Source organism: Mesoplodon mirus (assembly GCF_964341445.2).
Source record: "Mesoplodon mirus genome assembly, chromosome: X".
In the NCBI taxonomy this organism is placed as follows: domain Eukaryota; kingdom Metazoa; phylum Chordata; class Mammalia; order Artiodactyla; family Ziphiidae; genus Mesoplodon; species Mesoplodon mirus.
In genome coordinates, this window is record NC_138981.1 from 27,606,130 (window position 1) to 27,628,928 (window position 22,799).

General features: G+C 36.8%; 1 protein-coding gene across 1 annotated transcript in view; it reads left to right on the forward strand.

The window, feature by feature from the left end:
- IL1RAPL1 (interleukin 1 receptor accessory protein like 1) overlaps nt 1-22,799 on the forward strand; it is a gene marked incomplete at both ends in the record, with an annotated part of 1,118,841 nt that overhangs the window by 254,434 nt on the left and 841,608 nt on the right. The gene's annotated exons all lie outside the window — the stretch shown is intronic.

Consider the following 22,799-nt stretch of genomic DNA (forward strand, 5'->3'; position numbering starts at 1 on the left):
ATGTCTTCTTTGGAGAAATGTCTGTTTAGGTCTTAAACACAAAAGACCCCGAATAGCCAAAGCAATCTTGAGGAAGAAAAACGGAGCTGGAGGAATCAGGCTCCCTGACTTCAGACTGTACTACAAAGCTACAGTAATCAATACAGTATGGTACTGGCACAGAAACAGAAATATAGATCAATGGAACAGGACAGAAAGCCCAGAGAGAAACCCACGCACGTATGGTCACCTTATTTTTGATAAAGGAGGCAAGAATATACAATGGAGAAAAGACAGCCTCTTCAATAAGTGGTGCTGGGAAAACTGCACAGTTCATTGTAAAAGAAATAAACATTTAAAAAAATAAAAATACAAGTACATTCATTTATTAATCTTTTCATGTAGGGCCAGACCTTTTCCTTAAATATTGGTTTCCTTATTTGAAATCTAAGTCTTTTTGGCAAAAACTCTATTCTTAATGCATCATCTACAATTTCCAATTTCAGTTTCTTTAAAAGGGAGTAAAACATAAATGTAATTGTGAAGCAGTATGACTACAGAATCCTCCTGTATTTTTTATTTGCCCCCATCTTTAAGAGTTGACTCATCCACACCTAATTTAACAGGACTTTGTTTTAGTGATCTTTGGGTTTTTTGTGGTCAGATGATGAGGGACATTTTTAATTCTTTAACAACCCTTTATTGAGGCATGGTTGATATATAAAAAGTTGTAAATATTTAACGTATATACAATTTGATGAGTTTGGGGATAAATACACACTCGTAAAACCTTCACAACTATCAAGAACATAAATAAATCCATGGCCTCCTGAAGTTTCCTCCCGCCCTCATCATTATTTTTTTGGTGTGTGGTAAAAACACTTAACATGAGATCTATCCTCTTAGTAATATGAGCCAGCAATCCCACTTGTGGGTATTTATGCAAAATTTAAATCAGAGTTTTGAAGAGATACCTGCATTCTCATGTTCCTTGCAGAAGTATTCACAATAGCCAAGACGTGGAAAAACTGTAAATGTCCATCGACAGATGAATAGATATAGAAAATGTAGTATATACATACCATGGATTGTTATACAGCCTTAAGAAAGAAGGAAATCCTGTTATTTGCAACAGCATGGATGGATGTGTAGTATGTTATGCTAAGTGAAATAAGCCAGATGCAGGATGACAACTGCTGTATGATTCACTAATATGTAGAGACTCCAGCCTTTTCAAAATTTTCAACTTAGTTTTTATAGAAACAACCTTTTTATTTTGCACTCACATTTGATCCCTTTGCATAATTTGTAATTTCATAATTACATTATATAGTAAACTAGCAAACATAGGTTCTAGAACAAACACAGTAGACTTATTAAGTAGGCTTAATAAGGAAGCATACACTGTGTTGAGGGAACAGAAACGTCCTTTAATCCAAAAAGTCTATTATAAAAAAAATTCTTGATCTCAAAATCTCCTTCCAAGAGTTCATGATAAGTCCTTCCTAGTTCCTTGGGCTTTTCTCTACTTTTCTATTCACCTGCTTCCTTGATTGAGGTCAATACCATCTGTTAAATACAGTTTTAAAATCAGTCAATACCACGTGTTGAGTACAGTTGACCCCTTAACAACACAGATTTGAACTGTGTAGGTCCGCTTACATGCAGAGTTTTTCAGTAGTAAAAAATTACAGTATTACATGATCCAAAGTTGATTGAATTTGTGGATAAGGGGGAGCCACGGATATGGAGGGCAGACTATAAGCTATACTCGGATTTTCAACTGTGCAGAGGGTCGGTGCCTCTAACTCCTGCATTGTTCAATGGTCAACTGTATTGCCATCTTCCTGAATGAACTGATTTCTTCTTCCTATAAAAATGGAATCCATGGATATTTTTAGCCCTCTGACATGTCTTATTTATTAAGGAGGAGGGTCACTTCTCGACTGCCCAGGAACTTACGAGCCTGACGAGACCAGGGAAGAAACTCACTTCAGTCTTGTTTCTCTGCTTTACCTCTTTTCCTGCTTAGTTTTTCAATGGTGTAAATTGCCCAATCTATCACAGAGTGTTTTTAGAGGCTGCCACTCAACTTAAGCAGGATGAGCTGTGAGCATCAACTTTAGTGGGGGCTCCAGAATTCATAAACCTTATAGAAAAAAATTCTTGGCGGCAGTCTAATGGACACTGCTTCCAGACCAAATCAAGAGATGGAAGTTGCCAGGGCAAGCATTCCTCAGGAGGCACCCTTCTGTAACACCCTGCATATGAACAGCCAAAGAATCAAGCCATAAATCCCCATCCTAACTGTACATCAAAATTAACTGTTGAGTTTTGAAAATACAGTAACCTGGGTCATCTCTCACAATCACCAAATTGGAATATTCCAGAGCAGGAGCCCAGATGAAGGAATTAGTTTTTAAAACATTACGGGCGATTACAATTTTCAGCCAAGTTTGAAAAGTCGCTGGAATAAATATATGAAACATAGTTGTATTTTTGGAAAAGTGAGTTTCTAAATGATAAATGTTTTCCTTCTTACATATGGATGTGCCTTTTAGTTTGGAATTTCTTCTACAACAGCAAATGAAGTCATTGCAGAAACTGAAAAACACACCTTCTGATGTAAATCTGTTTGGAAAAAAAAGGGGTCGGCTCAGTGAATGGGTGCCAGGCAGGCAGCCTGTCATCCAAGGTTCTTTGCTGTTCCCTCTGAATCCAAAGGAGGGCTCTTGCTTGAAGCAGCTGCTTCTCAAAACATTAATGTGCATAAGGATCCCCTGGGATGGGTGGGAGAGGTTGTTAAATGTAGATGCTGATTCAGCAGGTCTGAGGTGGGGCCTGAGAGTGTGCATTTCCAATGAGCTCCTTGGTGATGCTGCTGCTACTGGTCCAGGGATCACTCTGCGTAGCCGGAGTTTAAGCAACATTAATCAACCAGTTTTCAACAGCTGCATCTTCTTGGCATTCAAAACTTAGGTCTGTGTTCTCTGATATTTGTTTTCCATTTACAACTGCTAAAAATTATTTGCTACATCCACGAATTATTTCTCTAAGAAATAAAAGAAAGAAGAAGAAAAGAAATATAAACCCTTTAATCACCTTAAACGGAGGTGGGATGTATTCACGCTAGACCATTAATATTGTCAGCTCTTTGCATGTGAATACCAGGAACTGGGTCAGCTCTCTGTAATCGAGGAGATCAGATCAGCTACATTCGTAATAGAGCTAGCCACCCGCAATCCATCTCCCCTTCAGGCCCAAGACACTAAATGCCCGTGACTTATTTTTTTCAGGGTTATTTGTTAATTGTAGATGTTGTAGATGATTGATTAGTATGACTATACAAACATGGTGGACATGATGGAGGTGTTTTGCCTTTCTTTCAGTGTATTGTCATTGGTGCAGCATTTCTAGTGTGATAGGAATTTTTTCTTTTATAGTGAAGCGTGAATTTTGGACTGAATTCTATGCAGAGTGTATGAATCCTTCTTAGAGATAACTGTGTTCCCATGTTTCCTCAAAAAGCAAAAATATTTTAGTGAATGTTGTCAATGTGTTTGTCTTCATGCAGCCCAGTGAATGTCTGCACCCTTGAGTATTGAGGAAAAACTCTTCCTTTTTTCACTTATAAAAAGGCCTATAATGCAGCAAAAATTGTAAACCGTTTTCAAATCCTAATCTGCTTTCCCCGAGATCCCATGGGAAATATCAACTGGGGAGAATTTACTCTCATCTCTATTACTTCTATCTGGTATTCTTCATTTGCCTGTAGATGATGGCCTTCATTTCTCAACATTTGCTAGGCTCTACTCATGCTAGGCAGTGTGCTGTGTCCATGGATACAGCCTTAAAGTCCTGAGCTTTCTCACCCTGCTCCTAAGGGGCTTGCAGTCCATTTGGTCTCAATTTACACAAGCTGAGCAGCAAATTATCCAGTTAAAAGTTGATAATATGTGTATATTTTTAAATACTTTCAAGATTCATTGTCTTCACACGCATTTCTGGGAACAAAAGAGAAGAAAGAAACAGTATAGGTTAGGCAATAGGTAAGAGAGATTGTGCTGAAGGAGAAGATGAACTACACTGGGATAGAGGTGCTGGGAATTCTAATAAACCACACACTGTATCAGTGCTTCCCTCCTTCTTCAAACATTTACTGAGCACCTACTAGGTTCAGCCAAAAGGATCATAGTTTTATGACAACAGTATGTTCCAGGTACAGTATCAAAATGTTGTCTCCGTGAGCAGTTTACGTAAACACTGAGATTCTGTTCCCTCATTTATAAGAATAGATCATAATATCCTCCCTGTCCAAAGGCAATGAGCTGAAAAGTGATTTCTGGTTTTCTGTCTATGAAATAATCTCTAAAAAGTAGAGAGAAGGGAGATGGGAAAAACTATGAGCTGGAGCTTAAAGTGACTTTCTGGGATAGTCTCAAATGTAAACCCGACCTGCAGTGTCTCTCATTGAATGTCCAATTGCCCCCTCGCACCCACCCCGCAAGCAGATATCAATTTCCCTTTTACCGGTTAACCAGTAATCTCTGGAACTAAGAACATAGACCCACATGGCCGTTTCTGCCATGAGCAAAAAACTACATTTAGATGTTTCAGCTTGTTCTCACTCCATAAAAACCCAGTGGGTTTGGGGTCTAACGCCATATAGAACTTGGTGTCACACCATTGCCTCTCCACTTGATCCTGCAGGAAGACAACTACCAATGATGCACATAAGTTTTTTGACTGTGACTAGGCTCCGTTCTCTAATTCCCATTGGAACTTCCATTGTAAGAATGACTCTTGTCATATTGACTCTGAGGCCAAACATAAATGTGTTCAGTGACTGTAAGTTTAGGCAAGATTCCTAAACTTTCTTTTCTCAGATTCTCATTTATAACATGGGAATAGAACTGTTTCAGGACTTAATGAGCTCATGTACACATAGTGCCTAGTAAAGTGACCAGGACATTTTCAGCCCTCATTATATTTGTAATTATCGCATTATTGTTCTTATTACAGGAAAAATTTTACTGACCTGGAGAACAACAGAAGAGACATAAGACTTCTATCCTTTTCCTTTCTAGATTTGTATATATTATAGAAGACACATAAAAATGGGTATTTCTCCACAGATTATCTTACTGTTAGGTATAAAAGTTAATAAATTAGGGAGAAAATTCATAACTAACTACTGGAGCTTTCTGTGAAAACTTACAGAAATAATATACCTTAATTGGTGTTTTGATTCCAAGCAAAAGCAAAAAAGAAGAAAAAAGGACCTCTTAGGAATAATTTAAAATGAAAAATTGCCTTAAGATACACTTCCTACCTGGTAGAAGTAGGCAAATTGATATAAATATTCTTATGGCTGTCACACACCTGTCCTTGTCCCTAAAGCAGTTCAGTCAGGGGCATGATATTAAGAGGAAGCAGAGGTGGTTACCAAGTACTAATAAAACCCTTGTTCTAGGGAACCAGCACTGTTGGTGATGATGCATAAAATACTTATGCTTCTCACTGGCTGACATGGTGCTTTATATTGACTTTGGATCTTTTTAACCTTGTGACCTCTTTCTCTGTAAAATCAGTTTCCTTTGCTCCCTTCTGAAAATCCATTTCCTAGATTTCGTTTTCAAACTCCATCCATTCTTGTATCTGTTCAGCGGAATCTATGTCTCTTACCAAGGGTGTGGCCAGATATGCTCTTCTTTTCTTTCAGGTCCTAAAACCCTGCAAATTCTGTCTTGAAAGGCCAACACATCATGTTGCCACATTATTTTTTCCTAGTCCACCTATTCTCTTGGAACTTTTCACCTGTTTAATATGCATCTAAAGCTTACCTGTCCAGAATCCATCCCCAGAGATGCCAAAGCTCACCACTGTTTTTAAATCTTTCCCTCTATGTGGCATCTCTCCATTTGGGCATGAATTACAAATTCACCCCAAGTGTTCTCTACCTCATGAAAACATGACTGTGCTAGAACGCCAATGGCCTTCATTAGCCTGACTGATCTATGAATCTGAACCCTCCTGAAATTCATTAAAGGAAAAATAGCTAATTGAAAATGAATGTAAAGACACCCAGTGGGATCTTAAAACCTAGTCTTTCAAAGTGATGTGCTTTGGCCTTAATAGGGCTTTTATTTATTTAATTTCTGGCTTCCCTTGGTTTTTGTGACAGGGTTAGCGGAGGAAACAAGCCCAAACGTCTTGTAAGCTCTCAAACTGGATGCTCACCTAGGGGGAGGCTCAGAGGGTATCATGTTTTAAGTATTATCTTTCTGGAACTTGGAATGTGTCTGCTGACAGACAGCTCCCCTGGGTTTTAGCAATGCAGTGCTGTTCAGACAATTGAATAAGCTGAATTAGACAAAGTATTTTATTAAAATAACAAACAGATGGAACTTTGAAAGAATTTTCTTTTTTTTTTCCTAAAGACTTAGAAGTTAGGCTTTGTTACAGAAGTCATTTAAAAGATATTAATGATGACTTTTCCTATTTCAAGTAAAAAACCCAGAAAGATCTTGTTGCTCTTTTTTAACCAAATTTAATATGCGGCCAATAACAGAGACTCTTTCAGCCAAACCACGGTATATGCAAATTAGTAATGTCCTTTTGTATTTGCAGATCTTATTTCTTCAGAGTAATAGAAAATGCTGCCTGGCATTGTCTTATTAATCTTCACAACGAATGCTAAGGGGCTAGGTAGGCCGTATTTGGCAATATCCACATGTAATAGAGTTTTTAAAAAATGGGGCAATGAAAATAAAATAAGTCTAGAAACTTGTTAACACTCGAAGTGGAAGTTTAGCAGTGGAAATGAACTAATGTTACCAGAAAAGCTCTTACTCTCTTTTACTTTTCATAATGATTAGCTAGAACATTTTTTCTCATGAATGACAAGATTGCCTATACTGTATTTGACACATGGTGGTTTTCCAATTTGTATCAGACTGTGTGTACGGATGTGTCTATGTCAAGAATAAAATTCTTAGGTATTTGATAGATTGGGACTATTTTGCCCTCTACAGGCAGTTCAAGGGAAGAGGCAGAAACTGTCATTCAATGTTAAGGATTGAAAGATGGTAGGTAAAACTTTGGCAGGGGAACTTGTCTCACGGTGGACCAGATCACAACGGGACAGGTAGAGCTCAAAGCCTTTGCTATAGCCACATACAGTGGATATCGGTAGCAACAGAAGCTCAGGTTTTGTTTTAACTTGGATACTTTAACTGCTAGGGTCTCTGGGCCTGCCACCTAGTTCAAAATTCACTGTACTTTTTAGTTCACTGTAGGCTCTCAAAATATGGTAACTGAATGGATAAATGAAAATATAGTATTACCAACAAATACGAGTTCTTTTGTTGGAAGAGTGTGTGAGTGCCAAGTAAAAATATTTTTCTTTATTATGTTCCTTTTACATGCGCATATTCATATGCAAAAACACTGAAAAACCATAGGCCAGCTGATTTTTTTCCTTTTCTTTTTTTAAGGTTAGCTTTCAACTTGCTATTTATTACATACTGGTGTATCATGTTCCTAAAATACAATTACTCCTCTGGTCATTTTAAAAATTTGTTCCCAAGTGGCATGCCATTTGATTTGCTGTATTATCTTTGAAGTAATGTATTGATGGAAAGAGGTGTGAACAGGCGTAAAGAGCAGCAGCAGCAGCAGGTACTTATTTACTAAGTACTCATTTATGCCAGATCAAGCACTTAGTAACTTAATTCTCACAACAAGAATCCAACGAATCACGCCATTTTATAGATGACAAAACCAAGTCTTTAAGAAGCCAAGTAACTTACCAGGATCGCATAACCACAGAAATGAGATTTGAGTTTGTGCACTATGATGACAGAGTCAGGTCACCTCACAACCCTGTCCTGTACCTCCAGTTCCAGAACTAGTGATTGTCCTCAGCTTTGCTTAGTACTGTCAGATATGGAAGTTGGTGTCACCAGATTCTCTGTCTCACCGCCACCTTTGGAGCAAGGCAATTATAGCATCCTTGATTTTGGTTGTCCTAAAATGGAGGAACGCTTGCTGGTGGTGGACGGAAGACTCACATTCATTCACAGGCTCGAATGGGTAAAATGGTCACAGCCAACATCCTGTCGTGCTAATTGCTGCTATTTAGAAATAAGGGGTTGGGGGTGAGAAGCACCTATCCCTTCACAGTTTATAAAACACACTGAAGTTAAGGGATATCAAGGGGTGTGCTCAAGCACACACAACTTTTGTGTGGCACAGTCTGGAATTTAATCCACATGCTCTGATGGTAACTGCCGTGTAATCCCCGCCCGTCCAGATGGCCTGAGCCTCTTGTAGTTGTTGCTTGGCTGATAATACCTTTGAATAGAAAATAAAAACTGGTTGGATATTTTTCAGAATATCTTTCGTTTCAGATACATTCTTAATCCATCAAAAGGGACATTCTAAATAAAGACTTGTTTCTACATGATGTGTTAATGAAGAATGGCAGGGAGAAACAAAACAAAACAAAAACGCTTTTAGGGAAGTTTATTTCAAGCCAACCTATAGCTGGTTGAAGAATGACAATACAGTATCACACAACTGCCACTACTCCTAATTAATTGACTTTACAGGTTTTTAGATAGTCACTGGCGTGTCTTGTACTTATGACTAAAAAGTGCACTAACAATCTATAGCAGTGTTACAACACAGATAGCACATTGTCAGATGCTGCTATGGATGAAAACCTCTCATTTGCTCTCGATCTGTTAGCGTGAACCACTTGAGAGTTACAGATGCATTTATTACTGGCATTTTCCAAATGGCAGGGACATTTGTTGCTAACAGTCTCTGATGGGAAGGAGGAATTTGGCATTAAGGCTAAAGTTAGCTAACACTTCTTGAACTAGACAGGGTGTGAGTAGTGAACAGCTGACACTACTTGTGACCATCGAGCCTGAATTGTGTTTAATGAAGGCACCCTCTTTTAATTTTAACCTTTTTCAATATAAATCCAACCTTTTTCCTAAAGCTTCTTCCCTTCACTTAATTGGACATCCTCTTTTATTTTTCCTCCTCTTGTCTGTTACATAATGTGCCCTGTATCTTTTTACATATTTGTCATATTCTTCCCTTGTATTGGAACTATTTATGTATCATACTTTCCCCTTTACTCCTCTGTCCCTTCTCTACCCCATTCCTTAAGAAAACTGTATTTTCCATGAGGGAAGGGCTCATGCAATTTTTATGTGTATATGTGTGTGTCATCAGCCTCTAGCACATATTACTGTTATATATTAATGGGTCTGTCTCATATTAGTGTCTCATTATATGAATGAAGAAATGAATTAAATGAGGAGTGAATTAAATGTGTGATGTAGTTTAGCTCACTACATGGAACCAAGTAAAGTAGGCCATCCACCCTAAGTTTTTTAGTTTGGATCAAAACCACCATCCTACTAATAATATGGGTTTTTTTTTCTTGCATAAAGGTGGTAGAATTACTGGCCAAATATTTTGTTAGCATCTCATGCCAAAACTTCCACTCATCAATGATTTATTTCAATGATAATTACCCAAAATCTCCAAGTGTAAGTATCAGATGTTGAATATTAGTGTCCTGGTGCTAGGGGAGCCTTTCCCAGGCTTTTACATATGCTTCTCAATGTGATTCCAATTTTAGCATACAGATCTTTTACTTACTGTCAAGTCACTTAGCCTATTGGTTAAGGGAATAGAGTGTTCATAGCATTTCTTGAATATATTCTACATAATATCTTACCAATTCCTACTTTGCTGCTCTATTAACATTCAGGTAGAGGGGAAAGTTAGGGAAGGATGCCAATCCCATGTGTAGGACAAAAGTGGAAGTCATTCACAGTATAATTTGCATCAGTTGTTTTCTCCCAAGTGATTCTGTATTAGTGCTAAATATAATAGTACCAACTTGCATATGAAAAACACAAAGAATTGGTCACCAGTTTTTTTCAAATGTAAGGTGCTATCAATTTAAAAATGCATCACTATTTTATGAACCATGGAGGAAGAAAAAAATGGTGCCAGATTAAGCAATGTGGGTTATTTTAAGCTATATCTTGATTTCAGAGATATGAAAATAGATTAAATGTCTGGTTCTTAGAATAGATGAAATATGGTATTTTTTCAGTAAGTAGTTATATAGTGTGTATTCAATGCTCTATACTTTCAACATTGATAGCCTTCTTTTTTGAAGGGTGGAGATACACAGGGTGTTCACGACACTTACTCTTCTAGGAAACTGTCTAAAGCCTAGTGTGCTTTGCAAGACCTGTCACTGCAACTCTAATTTCTGGATGTGTGAAGGTCTGTTCACTCTCTCAGATTCTTACATACAAACTTAAAGCGTGTGTATTGCCACAGCTTTCCAGAAGGTAACATCTATCTCACGAAGCTTTCAAATCTTTTATTAGGCACTTTTCGTGGCATTCTTTGGCCTATACTATGGCAGGCTTGCTCAAAGCAGTTTGTTGTACACAGAAAGTTAAATATTCTTAAACATTAAAAACTTTCACCAACATTAGTATAATGACTTTCAATTAGCAACAAAACAAGCATATTCTTACACTCCCCCTACGTTTTAATGTCAGTCAAAGAGAGTATGAGTACAAATCTCAGCAATTAGCATAAGATGGGTGAAGTAAGAAGGGTGTGTTGGAATAGGACGGCGAAAATGGGGGGCCTTGGCCTTGCTATTGTCCATTCTACACATATTTGACCTTCAGTCCTTCAATTGAGGGACAGCAAACTGCTCGAGACTACTCCTGTGATCCTTTGTCATTACTTTCTTGTCTCCTTTATCTCCCGTATTTATCTTCATCTCTGCTGTGGGTGCAGCGGATTAGCACATACTGCCACCACCACTACAACCACCACCATCACTACCACTACGACTAACTCATATATATTTAGCAACCGTCACGTGCCTGGCAATATTCTGTCGTTCATATATGTATGTATGTATGTATATATATATATATATATATATATACACATATATATATATATGTATAGTTGATTTACAATGTTTCTGCTGTACAGCAAAGTGGTTCAGTTATACATATATATCCTTTTTCAGATTCTTTTCAATTATAGGTTATTATAAGATATTGAATATAGTTCACATATATTAATCAATTTAACTGATTTACTTTAAAAATAGCCTCTATCTTTTCAATTAATTTTAGTTTTACAGCAGAGTTGAAAATGCAGTACAGAGAATTCTCATATACCCTTCATCCATTTCCCCCAAATGTTAACATCTTACACAACTGTGGTACATTTGTTGAAATTAAGAAATTAACATTGATACATTACTATTAATTAAGTTCTAGACTTCATTTGGATTTCACAAGTTTATTCACTCATGTCCTTTATCTGTTCCAGGATCCATTCCAAGATACCAAGTTGCATTTAGTTGTCATGTCTCCTTAACCTCCTCTGATCAGTGACAGTTTCTCAGTCTTTCCTTGTTTTGCATGATGACTGTGACTGTTTTGAAGAGTACTCGTTGGGTATTTTGTAGAATGTCCCTCAATTTGGGTTGGCCTGCTGTTCTTCCCATGATTAGACTGGGATTATGGGTAACTAATTCACTTTTCTTAACCTATAAGATGATACTGTTATGATTCTATTTTAGAGATGAGGTGACTGGGGCAGAGAACAGTTGAGTAATTTGAGGGTCTGGGTTTGAACCCAGAAAGTCTTGTTATAAACCCGGAACTCATGAACACTATGTTATATTGAGTCGGGATTTATAAATTGGAATCGTTTCTTCCTTAGGATCTCTCTAGTATTTTTTGGCTTCAGATTACTGTGAGTCACAGATTATCTGTGAAACAATAATAATAATTGTACTTAATATGCTGTTGCTCACCACATTATTTGGGTTTACTAAGTTTCTGGACCGTGTTCGCTGTTAGTATTGCAATTATTTTTTTATGAAGGGGGGCTCTGTCTAATTTTTTAGTTGCATAATCACAGTTCTGTGAACCTGAAGGAGATTTGAAATCATAGGTTTTGTTGATTCCACCCTTTATCTCACTTCTCAAAGGAAGTGTGCTGGCGCTCTGTTTGCGTGCCTTATTTGTAGGGAGAAAGTACTCTGTGAATTCTGCAAAGCAGTCCATGTACAGAGGAGGAAAACGTGGATACTCTAATAGTCCCTGCAAGTTTGGGAATTGATGAAAACGATAAGGCCACTTTCCAAATGAACTTTTAAAATTTCTAGGAATAGACGGCTCTCAGAGTTAGGCTATAGAAAAAAAATAACATTAGAGAAAATTCCAAAAATGTTAGTTTAGCAGACTGTGTCTGTACATATGCTTATGCATGTTCTTTGGAAGCAAATACTCTAGCATTTAGCAGTACCAGAATTTCTATGCCAGTAATGTTAAATGGAAATCCTTCCCTCTCAAACTGGAAAATGTCTTGTAGGTTAGCATGTGTATAAAAATGCGGATGCCTTTCTCTAGAGTAAGAATTGAGGGAAAATAAAATAGCTATGAGATGTGTTCATTTATTGAGGAAAACATGAAAAAAAATACTCCAGAATGGTGTTATCAACTTAAAATTAGATATGCTTCTTTCTTTTCTTTTCTTTTTTTTTAACATTCTGTGCACTTTTATTTTTGTAAAATGTAAACTGAGAAGTACCATCTACCTTTCAATAATGGAGATACTGGTACTTGATATGCATGAACTGCTTCCATTTTTGCTGCTAAGTCCATTATTTTATTTTACTAAAAAATTTTTTTCACATTCTATTTTTAATTTTTTTAACATCTTTATTGGAGTATAATTGCTTTACAATGGTGTGTTAGTTTCTGCTGTATAACAAAGTGAATCAGCTATACATACACATACATCCCCATATCCCCTCCCTCTTGCGTCTCCCTCCCTCCCACCCTCCCTATCCCACCCCTCTAGGTGGTCACAAAGCACTGAGCTGATCTCCCTGTGCTATGTGGCTGCTTCCCACTAGCTATCTGTTTTACATTTGGTAGTGTATATATGTCCATGCCACTCTCTCACTTCGTCCCAGCTTACACTTGCCCCTCCCTGTGTCCTCAAGTCCATTTTCTACATCTGTGTCATTATTCCTGTCCTGCCCCTAGGTTCTTCAGAACCATTTTTTTTTTTTTAGATTCCATATATATGTGGTAGCATACGGTATTTGTTTTTCTCTTTCTGACTTACTTCACTCTGTATGACAATCTCTGGGTCCATCCACCTCACTACAAATAACTCAATTTCATTTCTTTTTATGGCTGAGTAATATTCCATTATATATATGTGCCACATCTTCTTTATCCATTCATCTGTCGATGGACACTTAGGTTGCTTCCATGTCCTGGCTATTGTAAATAGTGCTATGCTTATTTCTAATCTCACGTAGATTGAGTTCCTGCTATGGGCAGGGCACTTTCCTTGGTGCTATGTCCTAGATCACATATTACAATTAATACAGAATTTTCTGCTAAAGGGCTATAATGCTTGGAAAAGTATTTTTCAGCTCTACAAAGGGAATATTTTCTCTTAGGAGACTATTGATGCTCTTGAGCTAAAGTATTGAAAGGTAAACTTCATAAATCACAAGAAAATGCCCAAATTGGAGATAGAAAGCAGTTTGGCCAGGGATCACACAGCAGATGTCTCATTGGGTGGGATATTGACTTGCTGAGTTTTTTTGTGCTTTCCAACTCTAAATTCCTGAGCTTTTCTAATGTTAAGCTACCTGATTGTAATTACAAACCTCTGTCATCATTCAAAGATTTGGAAGTCAGACTTCCTGCTGGAAGTGTTAAAAAATACTTTGGAAGGATCAGTAAGTAGTCTTGATTCAGATTTTTCAAAACTGCCACCTTCTTGGTGTCATGTGTGTTGCATCTGTGGCTGTAATGCATGTGGTTGTGATTAGCTGACACTTGTCCAGCAGTTCGTATTTTTAGGTTTCTCTCAGTGATGCCAAGCAGTGGAAAGCATTATTTCTTTGCCTGGATTTCTCATTGCATGTGTACAAAATGATATCTTTATGTCTATAAAGGAGTGAGACTCTATAGCTACCTGCCCTGTATTCCCTTCATATCAATGGGAAGGAAATAAATGTCCAAATTTAAATGGGATTCTAGTCCCTTTATTAATTTTTCACAAGGCTTTCATTCTATGTTTTTGATGGATTATATCAAATCAAGCATGTTTATTTTTCTGCTCTGTAAAATCAACTGAAACTCCTTATTTCTCACTGCTAAACCTGCTTCTCCTACAGTCTGCTCTGTGTCGAAGAAGCTATTCCATTTCCTCAGTTAGTCAGAGCAAAAGCCTCAGGGTTATTCTTGACTCATCTCTTTCTCTCCTACACCACGTCCAAATCAGCAAATCCCGTTAGCTTTATCTCCAAAATATGTCCAGAATCCTATCACATCTCACATCTCTGTTACTAGCATTCTGGTCCAAGCCAGCATCTTCTCTTTCTTGGATTATTTTAAGAACTTTCTACCTAGCCTGAGTCCAGCTTTGCCAAACTGTGTTCTGTTCTCCGTAAGTAGCCACGGTGATTCTGTTAAAATGTAAGTCAAATCATGTCTCTCTTCATCTCACTCAGATCAAAATCCAAATTCCACGCCAAATATAGAAAATCTCTCTTCCTTTATCTATCCAACAGCATCATTTCTTCTCTTTCTTCTCTCCACACCAGCCACACCACCCGCTTTGCTATATTTGAACACACCATAACTCTCCCACTCAGAAGTTTTGAAATCACTGTTTTCCTTTTCCAAAACGCTCCTCTCCAAGATACCCATCCTCAAGGTTTGCTCCCTTACTTTCTTCATGGCCTCTGTTCCCTCTTTCACTCAACAGAGAGGCCCTTCTTGATTACCTCAAACCAAAGGCCACCACCTCGCAACCCACTCCTCACTCTGTCATTCCTATACGTTGCTGCCATGTCACCTGCAACCACCTAACATACTTATTTTATTTTCTGTCTCTCCCCATTAGAATATAAGCTCCATGAAAGCAGAGATGCATCTGTTCATTTTGTTGCCTTATCACCAAGTGTAGAATTGTACATGGCACATATACAAGGTCAGTAAATACTTACTGAATGAATATAGTTTAAAGACAGACCGTCATTAAATTGGACTAGGCCAAACACATGTATAGATCAACTTTCAGTAGAATATATAGTATGGCTTATATTTACACATATTCAAATCTGGTCTTCAAATGTATTTTCATATTCCCTAACTATAAATATTTAGTGCTATGGGAGGGAATGATGTCAATTATTTTAACTCCTTTGACATTTGAGAAACTGCATGGAACTTTTACTCTTCATCAATTGTGTTTTTTTCTCTAGATCTAATATCTTTTTCTTATTGAACATTCTCTTCAGTGCAGTTTTAAAAACTATTTTACCACAGTTTTGAAATCTTGTTTGTTTTTTTTTAATTTATAAAGTCTAACTATAGTATAAATCAGCGCCTATAATACTATCTATATAATTCAGTATCTTCCAGAAGATACTGTGTTTTCTCTGTCAAAGACTGTGGTTCACATTATCATGGATGTCATGCAAATTTGGAACTGAAAGTGTAGCTATGTTCCTGTTATTTGCTTCTGTCATAATTGTCAAATGCGTATCAGTAGAACTTGCAAAAACACTTAATGGTATTAGATTGATAGTAACATTCTTTCACAATGTAGTATTGACTGTGCTATGCTAAAAATAGTCATTTCATTCAATAGGAGAAAAAAAAATGGGCTAGACAAGTGAGAAATCGAAGATATGCCCTAGTCTGTTTTGAGTAGAAAAATATATTTTCCATGTTTTTCTTCACTTTTCTCAAAGCAACTAAAATTTGTAAGAGGATGATTTTTTAAAGTTGTGTACATGATTAAGATTAGAAAAATAATAAAACTGACATGACACATATTTTAAGCTTCCAGACTCATATTTTTGTATACACACAATATGTAGCTTAGAAATCATTGTGCTATTAGATTGACTTTTTAACTTACTGGATATTGGTGTTCTAATTTAGATGCATGTGTATGACCCCCATGTCTGGTTTAGGATAGATTTAATCATAAAATGATTTGTGTTGGGCAAATTAGAGTAAACTCACTTGAGTAATTAATTTAGGTGTTTCAAGGAGTTAATTTAGGTCACATAAATAAGAACTTTGTCTCAAGGAATCCTTTACTACTCTGTATTGCCATTTTACCTAGATCTTTTTTTCTTTCCATCCAGAAGAAAATCTGTTGATAAGCTCTGTGTCATTCTTTGCTGTTAATCGAGGTCTTTAGTATACTGAGTACTGTATTAGAGTCTATGGCATGAGTTCATTAGAAATGAAATTTTGATCAGTCTCTACTTAGAATAATTGCTTTTATCTATATTTTTCAGGCTCATAGTTGAGAATAATATTGTTGAAAATTTGGGTCAATTTATAGTTGATCTTGAATCACAGACTGACAGAAAGGGAGACATCTTGTCACTAATATGTGTGTTATGTATGACTATAGTTATCTATATAGTCGTATATATTATTAACAAGAGAGATTTGTGCATTGTCATGTGCATTCCTCTATAGCTTGTAGTTACTGCAACCTTTCAGGTCAATAAAATACTAGTTCTGATTTGGTTTAAATTTCTAATACAGGCATTTCTACTAAGTTTCTTTGAGTAATGCTGGGCACTTATATTAACAGAAAAGTAACTGTTTTTATCACCTGTTAATAGAATGCATATTACTTCCACTAAATAATTTTTCTTCTCTTTGTGACCGGTTCTTCATTATCAGACATGGGGAAACATTAGTAGTCATGGCAGTTTAACCACTTTGAAGCTTAAAAATAACTCATTACTTTTTAGGCTGTGAAAGTATTTCCAAAATACCAAACACATGAGTAGCAAGTTCTATTTTGCATTTTAAAAATAAATTAAATGAAATTATCACATTAACTCTTTCAGGAAGGTAGGATTCATTTACCTAAATGATCATGTTAGTATACGAAGTATTACCCTACTGATGTGAAAACGGTAATTGAAGTTCCAAAAATTACACCCAAGGGGTAATTTCTATCCTGACAGCTGTGTGCATATTAGGACAATTAAAGTACCAAAGGATTCTCATTTTATTTCTTGGTTATTATGTCTAAGGATATCGATGGCACATTATTGAGATCTGTTCAGGATCCAATGATTAAAATAAAAATGATGATCTCATCATGTTATTCACATAGCACAGTTATCCATTTCTCTTTTGATTTATAACTTATTTTTGCCTAATGCAGTTTAGTCAAGTCTCCTGGGCTTATATACTTTTTAGTTTTTGATAATCTATACTAATGGACTGCAAGGGTTGCAATATAATCTAATGAAGCGGCTAAACCCAGAGTCTTGGGAATGGATTATGATAGTGTGAAGCAGATCGTGTTTGTTTAGCCTAATTTTATGACTGATTCACATTTATTAAGCAGGTCCTTGCTGGATGGGTAGTTCAGAATGGCTTAGATTTGAATAGAGAGTTGGAGAGTATCAGCAGAGGCAGCTTCTAGGAATAGGAGTAGAAGCCCGACAAATATTTAAAATAAACACTGTGAATCAACATTTGGTGTTACCTGATAATTCTCAAAACTCTATTCTCTATTTAAGGCTTTTTCAATAAATTTATTTATTTTATTTATTTTTTATTTTTAGCTGCATTGGGTCTTTGTTGCAGTGCGTGGGCTTCTCATTGCAGTGGCTCCTCTTGTTGCGGAGCACGGGCTCTAGGTGCACGGGCTTCAGTAGTTGTGGCACGCGGGCTCAGTAGTTGTGGCACATGGGCTTAGTTGCTCCGCGGCATGTGGGATCTTCCCGGACCAGGGCTCGAACCCATGTCCCCTGCATTGGCAGGCGGATTCTTAACCACTGTGCCACCAGGGAAGTCCCCTCGATTTAGCCTTGATACAATTGCGTATTAGTTAATCAGGGTTATTGTATATATATGACCAGTACTTCTAAGTTATATTTATTACTATCTTCCTGAATGTGGCTGGCTATTAAGCATGTTCTGTCCATGAAAATTACCGATATATTAACGGTAAAAATATGAAAAAAAAGTAGACTCACACCATTCCTAGGTACAGTGTCACACCTTTTTTTTTTTTTGCGGTATACGGGCCTCTCACCGTTGTGGCCTCTCCCGTTGCGGAGCACAGGCTCCGGACGCGCAGGCTCAGCGGCCATGGCTCACGGGCCCAGCCGCTCCGCGGCATGCGGGATTTCCCCGGACTGGGGCACGAACCCATGTCCCCTGCATCGGCAGGCGGACTCCCAACCACTGCGCCACCAGGGAAGCCCCACACCTTTAATTGAAATGCCTGTTTGTATGAAAGCATTATGAATTACAGTTCTGTGTATACATTTCTGAATATGGCAAACTTAAAAAATCATTTTTTCTTTGTGCTTCATGTGTAGTACTAGAAGAAAGTGATTTGTGGCTAATTTAACATTTAAGTAAAATTAACATTTATCCCAGGGCATTCTAGGTACTACAGCCTGTCCCATTCATTAGGACATTTTGTACTTATCTGCAGAGCCACTCTCCTCAGAAGAGAATCTGCTAAATTTCTGCAGATTCTTATCCAGCATCAATCACTTTGATTAGGGTCTCACTCCACGAACCAGGCAGCTTCTCTTCCACAGCACCTCCATATGTCTCCTACAGCTGTTCTACTTTCTAGGCAGAACGTGACTCCCTTTGACTCATAGTTTGTGTCCGTGTCAAAAAGACAGTCGATAGCTTCTTTAATATTTTGATTTGCCTAAGACCCTTAGGGCTTGGAATATTACTAGTGGCCAGTCCTGAATCTGGAAACTTTGGAATGAGAGAAATTGTGTCCATGAATGTTTTGATGGGTGAAGTATTTACATCAATAATGATGCTAAGGAACTGTTTGAAGAGCAGGGATAGGGCAGAAACTTTACTTATGAAAAAATTTCTCCAGGGAAATTTTCATTGTGCAACCCAGTGATGAAAGGCTACCGTCTCTTTTGTTTTATGTTAATGAGGGTTAGGTTGCCTTTTCTTCTTCTCTATGGTTGGTTTACAGTCTGCAGATTTTATATTGGAAAATACTTTTTCAGGTTAATGTACTTGTATTATTATATTATACGATGGAAAGCCAGAACAGCTATTATACATTAACTCCAGAGCCAACAGAATATTTCTGTGTGTTTTAGAACCTCCGCAGTACCCAAAATGTTAGCTGCAATAGCTTCACTGTAATGAAAACATGTAGAATAAATAAAATGGGAGAAAACAGGTTCAGAGTACAAGAAACTTTCATTTCTATAAATGGCAACATGATTCATTCATACCTAAAAATATAGAGTTTTTGTGGATCTTAATGTAAAAAGACAAAGCAAAACATCTTTGAAGAAATAGTAGAGTATTACCTGAAGCTTGCTGAATAAACATTTTTGGGGAAAGATAATAAAGCTTTTGAACTTGAACTTCTAGGATTTCAATGGAAAGATCAGGCATCCAAAGACTTGATTATCCAGTTGAAAGAATGATGTTGGGATGCCTTTACATAATTCGGTAAGATTTTAGTATTGAGCTTCTGCCTTTAATTAGAATAGCTACCAAAATCAAAAGACACTAGTTACCATTCCATGAATGCTCTAAATGAAACCCCAATGTACCTGCTCATGGATTTGGGAGGGTTATATAAACATTTCCTATCACCAACAGCATGAATGGTTTTTAAAAGAAACTAACTTGAAAAACAAAGGTGTTTGACTCCTGGTTCTAGTATGTTATACCCTTGAGTTTCATATGGCTCTGTTGGTAGCAACTTAACCTTGTTCGTGGAAACCTAGAAGTCATCTAAATGTTACTTGATGATGTTTTATCTCAAAGGCAAAAACACTAGAATACTTCAACTTCCCATACAGAATTGTACCTTCAAACTAATGTCTAGTTGTTGAAATGGAAGAAGGAAGAGGCAGATGAAGTAAAGTAGTTACAGACTTGATAGGAAGTGCGAATGAATAAGTAATTGATCATTTGACTAGTTAAGAACCATTGCACATTTCATTATAGCTATAATTTTTTGAGTTCATGAAGCCATATTCAAGTAGGAATATACACACTCATTTTTAATAAATATAACAATCAAAAGTAAGTCATTCTGGGATAAAGATGTGGTACATGTATACAATGGAATACTACTCAGCTATAAAAAAGAACTAAATAGTGCCATTTACAGCAACATGAATATATTAACAAATGACCCATACACTTAAAAAGTTCTCAGTCTTGGTCTTCCCTGGTGGTGCAGTGGTTAAGAATCCACCTGCCAATGCAGGGGACACGGGTTCGATCCCTGGTTGGGGAAGATCCCACATGCCGTGGAGCAACTAAGCCCGTGCACCACAACTTCTGAGCCTGTGCTCTAGAGCCCGCGAGCCACAACTGCTGAGCCTGCGCACCTAGAGCCCATGCTCCGCATTGAGAAGCCCATGCACCGCAACGAAGAGCAGCCCCCACTCGCCGCAACTAGAGAAAGCCCGTGCATAGCAACGAAGACCCAACTAGCCAAAAATAAATAAATTAAAAAAAATTTTTTTAAAGTTCTCATATTTAAATATTCATTTTTCATTGTGTTATATCATATTCTACTTCATTTTTAGGAATAAACTTCAAAAAGAAATTTTCTCTAGAAATGCTCCAAAAACTTGAAACTGATTTTGGTTACATCAGTTTTACTCTGCATTGGAAGTTCACCAAAGAATTAAAATTAATGATTTTAATATCTTTTGGGAAACTTCAATCCTAATTTATCTCCTAAAATCACAGGAAAATTGGTAATGGTATAATTCATCCCAATTAAAAAAAAAATTAAGAAGTTCTCAGTCTCGATAATCTTGGGCATATTTTAATAATCTCTTTAAATTCAGTCTCTCTTATTTTCCCCACCACTGACCTCTTCAATTGGGAACCAAATCTTATGATCCCATCTCTTAATTTGTTCACATAATTAATTGCATTTACTTATATATTCACATGTCTTTCCATTACTGTAAGACTTCTTGATGACTAACACTCCACGGTGGTGTCAAATATTAGCAGTTAAATGTCTGTTGAATTAATGAGCAAATGAATGCATGGAAGAATGCAAAGTAAACATTTATTAATATAGAGTAGGGGAAGGAAACCTAACCGGTGGTACCAAAGAAACCTTTGTGATTGATAAGAACTAGGTCTTTAACCTCTTGAGAATTAGAAATTCTGAACATGAAGGTTGGGGCATATAGATAACTTACATGATAAAGTTATTTCTTTTAAGTGGCTGAAATGAATATGTTGAAATATGTCCAGATTTAAAGTTTCAATCTATAATTTTCTATACCCAAAAGCTATTATTAATGGAAATTAAGGTTTCTATTTAATTATTATTTTTAAAAGCAAGATTCCACTCCTGGAGAGACTGAAATAGTCATTTCTTATTTCCCTCTCTCCCTCATCAACTAAGTCTTACCTGTCACTATAACCAGTTGTTTATATCTCCAAAATGTATCTAGAATCTCTATCAGCTTTTATTTCTAATATTTACCTCCATTATCTTTCTTATTTCTGTAGTATCTTACACACTGCTCCTTGATTTCTCTTTTTAAAACCTATATCTGGTCATATGATTACTAATGCTCAATTTTCATGATTTCCCATTGCGTACAGAATATAAGCTTCTTGAAAAGGCATTCAAAATTGTACAACCTGTTCCACACATACATGTTCATCCTTTTCTCTGTCACTCCTCTTTGTAGCCTCTCCAATCTATGTAACCCATTATAATCACCAGGCTTCATGAAGCCCAATTTTTGAATGGTATCAAGTTCATGGAAACATCTGACATTCAAAGAGTAAATAAAAGTATTTCAAAATAATTTCATCTGTCTCACAATGAAACACCAAGGTGGTAGGGGGAACTATTATTAGTTCACAGCTAACATCTTAAATATTCTTGCCCACCATTCGTGTCTCCTCAGGGTGCTGTCTTGATTGGAAGGATACTCTCTTATTCTCTCTTCCACAGCAACTCTTCCCACTCTCCGAAACTCTGCAGTAATTGCTTTATTTTTCTACTCTACCTGCCTCAACATTTTAGTTGTAAATAAATTTAGCCTGTTTTCTTTTGTATTTTATCTACTTCACTCATTACTCAGTTTTTTGTTTGGTTTGTTTTTTACAATAAAGGAAAATTCATAAGCTGATGCTACAAGCAAAGCTCTTCTCTGTCAGAGTCAGAAATGGGAGAAAGTTTGAAATACTCATTTTAAAATAACTTTTGTCCTCATTACAAGTCTACTTTATATCACAGTTATTCAGCATATGCTACTGAGAAAGAACCCCCCTTTCCTTTTTTTTTCTTTTCCTTCTCCTCATTCAAAACACAATGTTTTTTCAGCTTAGATGCCCCAATTCCTTAAGTCAGAATTGTCTATACCCTTCTCTATGCTGTCTCAGCTTTTTGCCTGTTCTTCTGGTGCACTGTTTGCCTTGAACAATTATATCTTAGCTGTTTCCTCTCCTAGACTGTGAAATATGTGATGACATGGACAGTGGTCTTATTCATGTTGTTATCCCCAGTACTAAGTAAAGTTCCTTTTACAAAGGAGAGATTCCTGTATATGTTTGTCAAATTGATTTCATTTGACGGACTATATTTCAGAGGTAGGTTTAAATAAATTCACAGGCAGTTATACTTTAGCCTGTCAATAAAAACTATGTAGAGAAAGTGTATGCATCGTT